Source organism: Anabrus simplex, chromosome 9, assembly GCF_040414725.1.
Source record: "Anabrus simplex isolate iqAnaSimp1 chromosome 9, ASM4041472v1, whole genome shotgun sequence".
NCBI classification, from domain to species: Eukaryota; Metazoa; Arthropoda; class Insecta; order Orthoptera; family Tettigoniidae; genus Anabrus; species Anabrus simplex.
The window spans coordinates 102,950,411-102,964,236 of NC_090273.1; the positions used below are offsets into that span (position 1 = coordinate 102,950,411).

General features: G+C 39.2%; 1 protein-coding gene across 3 annotated transcripts in view; it reads right to left on the bottom strand.

Annotated features, from left to right (window-relative positions):
* Positions 1-9,650, bottom strand: part of LOC136880801 (uncharacterized) — a 740,501-nt gene extending 730,851 nt beyond the window's left edge. For 2 of the 3 annotated variants that reach the window (XM_067153333.2, XM_067153332.2), the window contains exon 1: positions 9,527-9,649. The gene's annotated coding sequence lies outside the window, so the exon portion shown is untranslated. Of the gene's footprint in view, positions 1-9,526 lie in introns of all 3 variants that reach the window. The other variant, XM_067153331.2, reaches the window with a different exon arrangement.
* Between the last annotated feature and the right edge of the window lie 4,176 nt (positions 9,651-13,826).

The following is a 13,826-nucleotide window of genomic DNA, read 5'->3' on the forward strand; positions in this document are numbered from 1 at the left end:
TTTTCCTTCCTTTTTCGATACACACATTTTTCAAATAATCAGACTTCCTCTTGTTTTCGGAGGGGATACGTATCTTATCTTATTTCCCAGTGACAAAGTAAACATGACCATCTCGCCAAGGAAGAAAGAAAGAAATGATGTAAACTCGGAAGTAACGATGGAGGGGAAAAAGGGACGAAGGAAGTATGGAAGAGAGGAAGAAAATATCACGAAATAAGAAAGAACAGGACGAAGGAAAGGTGAGAAAAAGAAAGAAATATGTAATAAGTGCTGAGGAAGAGGGAAGGGTATAAGGTAGGAAGACGGAAGGGAAGAAAGGAGGGAAGGAAATATGTAATTAAAGAAGGAAGGAAGGAAGGACTGAAAGAAGGAAGGAAGGAAGGAAGGATATAACGAAGGGAGGAGTATGTGAAAGAACGCATGAAATATAGAAATTATGAAAGAAGGATGAAATGAATAAAGAATAAAAGAAAGAAGGAACAAAAGAAACAAAGTCGGAAGAAATAAAAATAACGACATTCAAATGGAAGCGAGGGAGGATGCATAGAAGGAACGAATGGTAATGACTACACTATTGATGTGCTATAAGGAAGGAAGGAAGCAAGAAAGAAAAAAGAAAGAAGGAAGGAAAGAAAGAAATATGAATGGAGGAGTGATAGGTTAAGATAGATACAGAACTGCGATGCAAAGAACCCCAGTTGCGATGCCACTTCAACTTTCTCCCTTAGGGTATAGTCTTTCCACCATTATCGAAAGCACAAAGTTACAAGCCATACAGAGCACACAACCCTTTTGATCCTCACTCTTTTTATAACAAAATGTGGAAACAATGTAGGAAATAGGGATAAAACGCTTCCCCTCGTATGCTGAGAGCATGAGCTTATCAAACAGAGGGTCCATGAATAGCGGACTTTCAAGGACACACATTGCCTCATTTATGTACAATACCATGACCTGAGAACCGAGTGGACTAGAGTGTGGAAGAAACCAGCATCAGACGTTTTATACATCATCCCAACCAGTGGTTTTCTTATAATAATCCTTTTATTATCGTACTCTTTAATATAAATTACCCCAATAATCCTTCACCTGTAAACGTGCGTAGCTCTATTATAGACAGTCACACGTAGTGTTTAGAGTAATTTATAGTGAATTTCATAATTTAATCTCGTTACAGCAAGTAAATTGACCAATTTATTGAAAATATGTGTATAAACCTCTGTAAAAAGTGCCCCTTTCATTGGTCGTGCTCGGGGACTTAAAATTCTTAAGCCGATCACTATTAGTGTCAAAAATTAATGATGGGACTTCAGGAACTCAAATGCTAATGGGAACGTCATTGGAACCCAATTGCAAGATCGTATTTCCCGAAGAGGTCCTGTGGGGTAATGTGCGTGAGGATTCTGTTGGAGTGATTTAGGCACCACGATTATTTAAAGTGAATATTACTGTAATTACTTGTTACTAAAGCTGAGAAAGAAGACTGATCTTTTAGCAAAGCGTAACTCCAGCACTTGCCACGGTTCGATATGAAGTAAGGTAACTATTTTAAGCATAAACAGCGTGGACTTTCTCTTAACTCTACTGTACGGGTTGTCAACATGCAAGTTAGTACTTTAATATGATAGGTCTTTATATGGCCAATTATAACTTAATTACATCTTTCAGTGGAAAATGTGTATAGAAATACGTAGTAGAGTCATTAAGTTCGTGGACTGCCCGTCTAGTGCGCTGTGATGTTGCCATGACAGTTCTTCTCTCGTTCCAGCAAGAGGCAGTTGTGTGCATTCAGTATAAGCAGAACTACGGTCTCTGTTGTGAGGAGTAGTTGAATGGAAGCGGTGGAACTTGAGAATGTCATAGTCTGAGCAAAGGACAAATTTCAAGTTCTGCCAAAAATGAGGAAAATCCGCTTGGGAAACGTTTGAGATGATCAAGTCGAAATCACCCGGATCATCACGACGGCAAAAAGACCCGAAACGTCAGGTCAAAAGATTATGAGAACCTTGAACTGTTAGTTCCAGTCCGCGAACATATTGACAGTAGTACACGAGTGTACCCCGTGTTGCCTGCACTGTAGGCGACAGTCCACGAACTTATTGACTGGAGTAGTGATGGGATAATCGACACAAATTTATCGCTCATTCGATTATTTCATTTTATTCTGTTATTCGATTATATTTCCTATTCGATAATTTTTCGATTATTAATTCGAATGAATGAGGCAATAAAATAGCAAATTTTTCAATTCGATTATTTTTTCGATTATTCATTCGGAATTGCATTCGAATGAATGAGGCAATTGAATAGCGAATGCTTTCTAAATTATCGAATGAAAAGTGATGTTATTAAGGCAGTTAATTTACTCATTTAATTTCAACATTTCGAGATACATTTGGAAAAAAGACGCATTTTTATTTTTCGAAAAAGTTCATCTATTCGCTTATTACAATCGATTATCCATCTGACACACATAAACAGAAAAAATTATCTATGACGCATCCGAATATTCTATGCGATACAACTGAATGATATTTGAAACTTATACGATTATTTTACTCGATTATTTGTTCGATTATTTAAATAATCGGATATAAGTTATTCGATTATTAAAATTATTGAAATACCCCCATCACTAGACTGTAGTAGTAATATACAATTGACACAATACTGTCACCTGTATGACATAAGGTTGTCCTGGAGGTTTTCAACTTGAAATTCTTGGGGTGGTAAATATGTAGCTCCTAGCCAGTCAACTTACTTGCGGCAAGCTAAATAGTCGTTTTCATCTTTCCTATTTATTCATATTGGTTTAAATTCACATCTTCTCAGAATGTCTTATGACGACGATGGGACAGAACAGGGCTACGACTAGGAAAGAAGCGACCGTAATTAAGGTAAAACTCCATCATTCACTTAGTGAGAAAATGGGAACCTACACAAAAATATCTTCTTTCACGTGTTACATTTACAAGGCGTAAGTATTCTTTCGCTTCTACACTTTCCATGGCTCCTTCTTTTGCAGATATTTTCAATCTACAACTGGTTGGGCCTCTTCCCCTGTCCTCTACAATTCGAGTTCCGAGGGGACAGTCTACTTCACTTGAAGACAATGAAAGGAAATGGAGTATGGCTTTTAGTACCGGGAGTGTCCGAAGACATGTTCGGCTCGGCAGGTGCAGGTCTTTTGATTTGACTCCCGTAGGCGACCTGCGCGTCTTGATGAGGATGAAATGATGATGAAGAGGACACATACACCCAGCCCCCGTGCCAGAAAAATTAACCAATGATGGTTAAAATTCCCGACCCTGCCGGGAATCTAACCCGGAACCCCTGTGACCAAAGGCCAGTACGCTTACCATTAAGCCATGGACCTGGACTAGGTAATGCTATGTTGCTCTTACTAGAACTTCATAGGGTCATTTTTCTACTACTACTACTACTACTACTACTACTACTACGTTCATTTTACAATTTGCTTTACGTCGCACGAACACAGCAGCTAGGTCTTATGGCGACGATAATATAGGAATGGGAAGGAACCGGTCCCTGGTATGAAAATGAGAAACCACGGAAAACCATGTCCAGGGCTGCCGACAGCGGAGTTCGAACCCACTATCTCCAGAATGCAAGCTCACAAATGCGAGAACCTAACCGCTCTACCAACTCGCTCGGTTACTACTACTACTACTACTACTACTACTACTACTACTACTACTACTACTACTACTACTACTACTACTACTACTGACCTTTCATTATATTAACTACCTCTACGATTCTTGGAGACGCCGTGATGTCAGAATTTGGTCCGCAGGAGCTATTTCTCTTCATGCTTAATGCAATGATACGAGGCTGGCATATTTGAGCACTTTCAAATACCACCGGACTGAGCCAGGTTTGAATCAGCCAACTCAGAATCGGAAGACCAGCGCTTTACCGTTTGAGCTACTCCTTCGGCACAGCTACAATAGTGTTACTAACAATAAAAACAATAATACTAAGAATGTCGTGAATTAAATAACCTCTTCAATTGCCATAGATTTTTTTTTTTTTTTTGCTATTTGCTTTACGTCGCACCGACACAGATAGGTCTTACGGAGACGATGGGATAGGAAAGGCCTAGGAAGTGGAAGGAAGCGGCCGTGGCCTTAATTAAGGTACAGCCCCGGCATTTGCCTGGTGTGAAAATGGGAAACCACGGAAAACCATCTTCAGGGCTGCCGACAGTGGGGCTCGAACCCACTAACTCCCGATTACTGGATACTGGCCGCACTTAAGCTACTGCAGCTATCGAGCTCGGTGCCATAGATTAAAACAGACCCCAGATTTCTAGATTTTTGTTTAGAAATATAATTCTTTCAGGAGCCAGTAAAACTATCAACAGGGATTTCTCACATTCAAGCATTCTGAAATGTAAATCGACTGTGCGGGCCATTCGATCGCGCGACCTCGAGCCCTGAAGTTGAAGGCAAAGCCAAGTATGATACTATAAAGGTGGAGTAATTCAACACGTTTGGAATCTGTTCTCCAATTATCAGATTGATACAGTCTACTCGAGTTAAATGGAGTACTTAAATGATTAAAACTTACACGACACATTCGTGATGAAAGACAATTTCTTAAATCCTATTTGTTCGGGGCGTCGACCCATGTGGATCTTTTACCGTTACTGGCACCATATTGTATCAATCTGTGTGTAATTAGAATGGCGGCAGTGTGCAATGTTGTGTGTGAGGAAAGGAAGATTAAGGAACTCACAAACACCGAGTCCCCAGGCCAGGGATATTAATCATTGCAATTAAAAGCCCCTGACCCGGCCGGGAATCGAACCCAGGTCTGCTGGGTGACAGGCGGACGCGTTTCCCCTACACCGCGGGGCCGGACTTTGATGAAGGATTAGTGTGTTATTTACGAAGTTTATTTTTCTTGCTTTTTCAAGGAGTTTTGTGTTGATGTTCAATACGAGTGGACTATAAAAAATAACTTTTAAAGAAATACTAGAGGGCCGTACAGCTCCGCAGCATTCGTTATTAATAGGTCAGATAACTCGTTTCTATTTGCCTGTCGTAGTCATATAGTTTTGCCTGCCAATTTCAGTGGTTTTATGACCATTTAATAAGAACCACGTTATGGTATTCCGAAGTTCGTAATCAGAAATCGTCCATTCTGACGTCATCACGCCGTCCTATCCGTATATTCGCTGTTTTGTCCTGCAGTTCTTGATGTACAGCTTGGTATTGTGTCGCACAAGGCAATGGACCAAGGGGGATGTTTTCATTCTCCTCCCCGAAGGGGATGGGCGGGCCACCTAGAAGGTTACGCCTTCTCTCTGGCCAGGAGATTTGGCGGGGTTTGGGGATTTGATGGGGTTTGAAGTTAAGAGGGAAGTAGCTTTGGGATTTGGAGATGTGAAGGAGTTTGGCCTCTTGGCTAAGTGTGCAGTATGCTTTTAATCGCAGTAGTTCTATGTAGAACGGTTGTCTTGAGGACTCATAGGTTAGTCTTGCAAGAGCACTTTTTGTCAGGCAGAGAACATTTTTAAAAATACATGGTTTTCACTCTTCCTAGTGTAGCTAGGTCGTCATCTTTCTATAGGTGTTCCCTGATAATGTCTGAGGCGTATGTCATGATGGGTTCTGTTTGTATGTTTCCTTTTTTGTCTCAGCAGCATGTAAGTTATTAGGAACGTTCTGCCATCTGTTGAATACATTTGGAAGCTGCGAAAGGTTATATAACCAAAGAGTATCTAGCAGGGAATACTATTCTTCCGTGATCAGAGGATGTGTCTACTCTCTGACTTAACACCATTCTAACTGCTAGCAGTCGTAACAACGCAGAGCGCCGGAATGTTCCTGCAGAATCTCTCTAAGGTACTTAGATCCGTGCATAAGAAACTTTTACATTTAAACATGACCGATATCGTTCGGTATTGAAGCCGCTACCTTGATAATAAAAAACAAAAAGAAGCTGAATAGAAAGGTGTATTCTTCAGTAACTGATTCAGCAGTGAATATTCGAGCATCAGCCTTTCCCTCATGGAAGATGTGGTTGTGCGTTTTGGGTCACGTAGTTATCAGCCTGCATTTTAGAGATCGTGGGTTTGGTTCCCACTGTCAGCAGCCCTTAATATGGTTTTCCATATTTTTTCATTTTTACACCAGGCAAATGCTGGGGCCGTACTATAATTAAGGCCTCGGTCGCTTCCTTCCCAGTCTTAGACCCATCCAATCCCATCGTCGCCGTAAGACCTGTGTGGGTGCTACGTAAAGCAGAATAAATAAATAAATAAATAAATAAATAAATAAATAAATAAATAAATAAAAATAAATGAAAATAAATAAAAATAAATGCAAATAAATGAAAATAAATAAAAATAAATAAAAAATAAATACATAAAAATAAATGAAAATAAATAAATAAGTAAATCGTTCCCTCAGCCAGTAGCGTTTTCTATCGAAAATACATTGATTGTTAAGATAGAAGCAATGCTTTTTCACTGTCGAATTAGTTAAAAACTTAAAGTTATTCACAAGACTATGTAGAATACGCATATGAACCCGGAAAGAATACAGTGTTGAACACAAGGTACAGACAACAGAACATAATAAACCCAAACCAAACTCCATGGAAATATAGCTCTGACGGTCTTGGCCTACAAAGTGACCGTCTCTCAGCCCGAGAGCCTGCAGACTGACAGGTGGCGCGTGGTCAGCGCGACGAATCCTCTAGGCCATTCTCCTTTGTTTCCCAAATCGGGATCGCTATATTATCACCGTCACAGAGTTCTTCAATTTTAATTAGACAGGCTGAGTGAACCCTCAAATCCTGGTAAAAGTCCCTGACATGACCGGGAAACGAATTCGGAACCTGAAAGTAAGAGACACCAGACAGCGGCGGCGGCGGCGATAGTAATACATACTTCAAGTAAGTTGATAAACCTATTTTTCTATATAGGTATTAGAGGTTTATATATTTGAGACTTGAGTTCGACAGATTGAAACCTCAAGGATTATTTTAATTACCTACAACACAAAACTCCAATAATTATGAAATAATTTTGTAATAATAATAATAATAATAATAATAATAATAATAATAATAATATTTTATTACTAGTTGCTTTACGTCACACCGACACAGATAGGTCTTATGGCGACGATAGGACAGGGAAGGGCTAGGAGTGGGAAGGAAGCGGCCGTGGACTTAATTAAGGTACAGCCCCAGTATTTGCCTAGTGTGAAAATGGGAAACCACGGAAAACCATCTTCAGGGCTGCCGACAGTGGGGTTCGAACCTACTATCTCCCGAATACTGGATACTGGCCGCACTTAAGCGACTGCAGCTATCGAGCTCGGTAATAATAATAATAATAATAATAATAATAATAATAATAATAATAATAATAATAATAATAATAATGCCGGGATGAGGTGGTTCAGATGATTTGAGGCACTGGTCTTCTGCCTCCAACTTGGCGGGTTCTGTCGTTGCCCCATCCGGTGGTATTCGAAGATGTTGGGATTGGTCAGCCTCGAGTCTGTAGATTTACTGGCGCGTAAAATAACTCCATCGGGACTAAATTCCGCCACCTCTGCATTAGTTAGTGGAACGTAAAACCAATACTACTTCTACTACTACTACTACTACTAATAATAAGAACAATAATAATAATAATAAACAGGCGTCTTCAAGCCCGGAAGAAGTGCTGGAAGAAAGTTATGAGTGTCACTGTGTCAACATAGTGGTGACGATGGCAAAATCCCTGCGACAGAAGAGTGAGCGAATCTGGTTACAACATACACTGAATCTCCAAACTATGTCGACTAATTAATTAAATACCGTAATGCCAAATCAGTTTAACCATTCAAAAGATGAACCAAGGATGATCAAGTTACAAATGATGTGGTCTGTCCAAACAATTATTTCTGCCGGACACTACGGTCACATTTCACAGGCTTCCATTTTTGACTATGAAAATCCTCAGCTTGTTTCCAGTCATTCGACCGGGTCAGGAATGGAATGAATGAAGCCCTATATAGCGGCGAGGATGGGAATTTCCCCGGCTGCCGAACTCCTCTGGAGCAATGATTAATGACTGACAGACGAAATGAAATGATATTAGAGAGTGTTGCTGGACTGAAATATGACAGGGAAAACCGGTGTACCCGAAGGAAAACCTATCTCGCCTCCGCTTTGTTCAGCACAAATCTCAAATGGAGGGATCGGGATTTGAACCACGGAGCCCAGCTGCCGCCTGAACCAAGGAAGTTCTCCATTTCTGTGTTTTCGTCAAAGTCACGAACTGAACTCAATACACGCCGCATGACTGGCTATTCACTTAATCACACATCTCATCCAATCCTCTGTTGTATTTACAGACAAAAACCCTCGAGCTCGTGGCATTTCCCTATAAGTAAGCTGAACAAAATATTGTCTTTATGAACTTTGGACATCCGTAACGGATAAGGTGCTCATATCCCATGTGTCGGTAGCCTTAATAGTCGGAGACTCCCGAAGGTCAATATGACAAATTAAGCCTGTAAAATTTAGGGATTCGCAAAGTCTACTGTACTGTGTACTATCTGTTCATCTTTCCTTCTCTATCCCTCTCTCCTTTTCCCTGGTGGTTTAACGTTGCCTTAATATATAGACAGATTTCGAAGACGCAAGGAAGGGTAGGGGGTAGGATTGCGAGAGATAGCAGCCTTAGCAATAATAACGGTACAACCCCAGCATTAGCATGATGTGAAAATGTGAATCATTCTTTCGTCAGTCACTAAGATATATATAACCTTAATATATTTTATTTTATTGAAACCACCGCAAGATATGAAAATAGTATAAAATACGTAGAAAAATAATATTTTCTTTTTCAGCTATTTTATTAATTAATTTTGTATTAGTTTCAGCAAACTAGAACATATCAATGTTGTATAATAATTAAGTCTATAATGAAGAGTAAAGGGCTTCAACTCTAACCAAAAGGTACAGAAAGACTTGTATTGGAAAAGGTAGATGAGTAATTGCATGTAATGTTCTGCTCTGTCAGGCCATTCATTGATTACTTGCTATTTTAGTTATATAACCCTTAATTCATCAAGATAATTTGGGCTGATTCGCGCTCTTAAACTCGTCATAATTATTATTTAATATGGTACTGCATTTCTGAAACCTATATTTATACTAACATGCAATAGATTGATCTTATTTTCACACACACACCTACATACATACATTATAGACTTATGCCTTTCAGCGTTCAGTCTGAAATTTTATTAATGTATAGGACATGATTATTATTAAGCCAATATTTAATAGACTATGTGCAATGTTGTGCCTTTAACGTTTCATTCATTTTAATTTCAGGCCTCATTTTTACACAAAAGGGAATTGTAGAAACTCCTCTTTGCCGTAAACGTTTGGTTTTGTAACATGTGCCTCTTTTACACTGGGCACCAAAATTGTCTGAAATAAATTACTGTAAAGATTAGGATATCCTTATTTGAAAGATAACTCTACTCACCACTTGACGAGCAGCAGAATATCTTTTTAAATCAGCGTAGCACACAATTAATCACACCGCCGACAACGTTCAGTTCACTTTCACGGCTTCACAGTAATATATAAATAAATATTTTTATCAATTCATACGTACTAATTTGAGATAATCTGGAAATATTGTTCTAGTTAAAACACCTATAGTCTGGAACTTATTTAATATTCACGAGATGACTACTATTAAATGCTTGTTTGATGATGCTCGTACGTGTAACATAGAAATGAGTTCTCTGTGATAACACGACTGTTGAAGCTACCCCGTCCAACACGGTACTGTAGCATACGCCCGACTGACACCCCAATATTACCCCGTGGTGCGCGCGCATGACCCCACAAACCTGGTCGTTACCAGGGTAACACGACAAGACGAGCCGCTGCTCGATGTTCATCCCATATTGTCGACATTACTCTTAAAAACAACACCGCACAATTCTTTCTATGCTCATCACTCGTAGGGTCCGGATATTAGGAAGTAATAGGTTAGAATGCGAACTAATTTGCCGAGTAGGAGATGTAGCCTAGCCCGCTCTTCCGTAGTGTAACGAGACGTAACATAACTTACAGGGGTTCTAAGAGGCCAGACCCCTAATGTTTATGCAAAACTCATCGCAGAATTGTTCTCCGGGCTAGTATATACGTGTTACTTGCTTCAGTAACTGCGCATTCTGACCACTGATTCTTAAGCATTTGGACTACAAATTAGCGATGGTACTTATTTTAGTGGATCATATGATGATAATGATGCTTGTTGTATAAAGGGGTCTAACATCTAGGTCATCGGATACTAATGGTACGAATTGAGACGAAATTTAATAAAAATGTAAATTCCAAAATTCATCCACTGACCAGAATTCAAAATTGATTATGAAAAATGAATGGATGAATATGAATTTGAACTAATCAGCGGATCCGAATCCAAATAATAACAGTTAATAATAATTTCAAAATCAATCCACTGACTAGAATTCAAAAAGACTATGATTATGAACTACGGGGGTTTATGACTGAAATTTGTGGAATTTAGGTTGAAAAATCTCTTTTGATTTTTTGTTTAAAAATAGCTCCATCTTTTCTCTATCGGAAAATGTTATAAAGTTTCATCCAGCGCCGTTCTTAAAGCTCCCAGTGGCAATTTAAAAGGAGAGCGCATGAGACGCCACAGTCTTCGTTGTTGTTAAGTTGTTTGTTCGGATTTTTGAACATTGCGCGAAACATTTTTCTCGGAGGAGGACAGACACTCAGCTACCCAGTATTCTTTCATTTGTTTACTCGTAGTCAAAATAAACACTGAAATAAGTGAAATAATCTACTAGCCGAACAATATGTTGTAAAACAGGAGTAGATTAATTTTAGTCACAGAAGGGTATTTTCTTGGTTGCATATTTTCTCTTCTATCTTTTTTTACATTTATTATTTATTTATAACGTCGTGTTGTGGAAGCTTGTTCCGGTTCCGGTTTGAATTTATATACATTTTCACGAGAAATCTTTTGCTTGTGTGATAACGTTACTTATCCAGTGAAAAGCAGTATCCTAAGTTGATTTTATTGTCTATATCTAATGCGAACATTTTACTTTCAGTGTGTATAACGGGACAGTGCTTTGTTTCGAGTATATTGGTAGTTACAATGTTAGGTTAGGCATACATTCCCGGTCATGATGGAGAAAGGGCCCCGAACTTCTTATAGGTTAGGAAAGAAACGCTCTTCTAAGAGAAGTCTGAAAGCAAAATTGAGATATTCAACAAGGAAATGTCAGGAGGTAAAGCCAAATACAGCTCCAATTAGGCCTAGTGAGCAGGTTCATGGTTCTAGTGTCTTACCACCTCCAGTTATTACTGTTCCAGAAAGAAAAATGGACTCCTTTTATGATTCTTACCCTTCGTCTAAACGTTCTATTATTAGGCCTGGAAATTACACTTTATTACATAGTGATGTGTGCAGTTAAGTTGTGAAAGAACTACTGTGTGGTGAGTGTCAAGCCAATTCAATTTTCATTGAATTTAGAGAAAGCCATGGTTTCTCCTCTAAAATTATTGTTAAATGCAAAACGTGTGATTATGTTTCTTCAAATGTATATAGTTCTCCAGGACTGAAAAATAATAATTCAAAGAGGCCTGCTTTCCATGTGAACAATGCAAATGGTTGAAACATTCAGTACTCTAGGTATGGGTCAACGAGGGTTGGAAATATTCTTAGTTGGTATGCGGATGAACACTTTAGGACCCAGCCCTTTTTCATCCCATCTGAAACTTTTGATTGATGGGGGAAAACTAATGAGGAAAGAGGTACTTGATATGGATGCACAAGTTGTACGTAGTGCTCATGGAGTTAATGAGAATGAAACAGTAGATATTTGTGCATCATATGGTACCATCTGGTATAAACATTGTCACACATCAAACTATGGAGTAGGGTTTGATATTAACATTCATACTGATATTGTGCTAGATTACCATGTACTATCAAATTACTGTCAGAACTGTGTGGTAGCTGAAAGGTAGTTAGGGAAACAAAGTTCTGAATTTGATATTAGGTATGAAGATCATAACGATTCTAGTAAGTGTGAAAAGGTATTGTGGGTCCTCCCATGCCATGGAAAAAGAAATTGTAGAGGTTCTGTGAAGGAGATCACTTGGCAAGGGTTTACGCTACAATAGCATGTTGCCAAATGGGGATGCTAAGACTCATGCTCATTTAAATCAGATTGAGGTATATGGACCAGGTATCACTATAGTAAAGGGAGAGTGCATCGATCAACTGTCGAAACGCCTTGGCACTGCTCTTCGGAATACTGTAAGAGATTAAAAGGCAAAGGGTGAAACTCCAGGTGGGCGGAAAGAGGGCAGCTTGACGGAGGGCACCATGACAAATCTTGGGCATTATTTCAGACATGTCATAGTCAACAACATCCCAGATGTGGCTAAAATGAAGAGGGCAATTTATACCGCCCTTAGACATTGCATGTCAACAGAACTCAACCCTCAGCGTATAACTTGCCCAAATATGTAGATTTTTGGTGCTTTTTTAATATCCAACAGGCAGAGGGGAAAGCAGTTGACAGTCATAGTCGAATGACTTGCAAAGTTTGGGCCATCTGTTGCAACCAAAATTGCACCAGTATATCAGCGACTGGCTTCGGATGAAATGCTGCGGTGTTGTTGTCCTGGCAAGAAATAGAATGTCAAGGAGTCACTTCACAGTAGGGTTTGGTCTACGTGTCCGAAGTAAGTATTCATTTCCCAGTCAAACTATGAACTACGTGTACTCGGGACAGTCTCAGAGTTCAATATGTGACACTACAAGACAGCTGAGACCCTTCATTCCATCAGAAATTCACTTCTTTCTTCAACCGGCCAGTCATTGTGTAAATCACAAGACAACTGTCTTGTAGCTCGGGAAAAGAAGAGGAGTAGCGAAGAACACTAAAAGGAGAGAAACCATCACAAACTGGTAAAAATATCAACAGAAAGAATGATTATGGAGGTCTGAAGGTGCAACGTATGCTGCAGGGCAGTTCTGAAGTGAGTTGATTTTCTTATCCATTTTTCTACACATTTGTTTTTTCTCATGTATTTCTGTCTTAAACCTGCTCCTTGCGACACAATTGTGACCTGAAATTAATGAAACTTAGTGAGTTTACTCTTATAGGTACTGGCATATGAATTTTTCAAGGGTTTTGCCACACACTGGTTTTTTCTATCGATTTCATCATCTAGAAGTTGGGTCATGCTGTGAATTTAAAAATAAAATTAAATTTAAAGTTTCAAAATTTCTGGAAGGTAAACTTAACTCTGATAACAAAACCCAGGATAACCTTTGTTTCTGTATACAAGAGCTGCGTTTCAGCAAATGTTTAGCTTGATCAGATGAAAACTTCATAGCAAGGGACTTTTCCGCACGAATGAATTTTAAATGACAAAACAATTAAAAAAGAATAACTACAGAACCAAGGCACATACACATCTAAAATTTAGTACAAGGTGTAACTGTATTAGAATGCATGTGTATGTGAAATTTGGTTCCAATAGCATGTAAACTGTAGAAGTTTCAAAATTTGGTCTGTTCTAACCCCACTGTCGGCAGGCCTGAAAATGGTTTTCCGTGGTTTCCCATTTTCACACCAGGCAAATGCTGGGGCTGTACCTTAATTAAGGCCACGGCCGCTTTCTTCCCACTCCTAGCTCTTTCCTGTCCCATCGTCGCCATAAGATGTATATGTGTCGGTGGGACGTAAAGCAACTAGCAAAAAAAAAAAAAAAAAAAA